Source organism: Penaeus monodon, chromosome 24 (genome assembly GCF_015228065.2).
Source record: "Penaeus monodon isolate SGIC_2016 chromosome 24, NSTDA_Pmon_1, whole genome shotgun sequence".
Taxonomy (NCBI): Eukaryota; Metazoa; Arthropoda; class Malacostraca; order Decapoda; family Penaeidae; genus Penaeus; species Penaeus monodon.
Window position 1 is genome coordinate 3,130,905 of NC_051409.1, and position 865 is coordinate 3,131,769.

Below are 865 nucleotides of genomic sequence, written 5' to 3' on the forward strand. Positions count from 1 at the left end.
TTCCCCTGAGGATAAATTACATGTAAATTTAACCTGAATATACTCATTACAAGATATTTGTAAGGTTTTTGCTTTTAAATGAAATCATCGTTAGTGTGAGTTCGTAGGAGTCAAAATAGTCTCAATAGAGGCTTGTTTGTGGGACCAAAACACCATAAAAGTGTAGTAAAGGCAAGACTCATTGTGTAATCTTTGACCTGTAAACAAAGGCATAAGAATACAGGTGTTCGTTGATCTGTGTGAATCATGTTAGATAGGTTTTGACAAAATGTTTTTGTCAGCACAACCACTTTTATTCTTAGTGATTGTAAGAATACTGTCACAATAAATGTAAGTCTTAGTATATCATTTTCTTTCCTTCCCTTAACTGAAAATGCAGTGTGATATGTATGTAATATACATATAATCCTATAGGCATTACAGTCATTGGAGTTTGACCCTTACTGTACCGATGGATTCCTGAGGTCACTCGCATACATAAGATGCACACTGTGTGGAAAAGGGATTTCGACTAGTTGAGTTATAAGAAAATTGAATGGGGTTGAGGAGTCCCCCTTGGGGTGTTTCATCTTTAAAACCATAAAAGATTGAAATATAGTTCTTGCCTATTTATGTATAGGGTCAGATCATATAGTAAGATGAATAAACCATAGTGCAACAAACTGGTACCTTTTCACAAGCTAACATCTTAAAAAGATTCTAGTTATAAACGGTCTCATTAAAACGGTCTTATTAAAAGTGTGTTATTATTCATTAATCAATGTTCAAGTACATTCACGACATGCATTCATATGGATTATAATTGCAGGTGCAATACAGTTACAACTGAAGTCATAGGGTCATCTTCATCATGCATGATGATAAA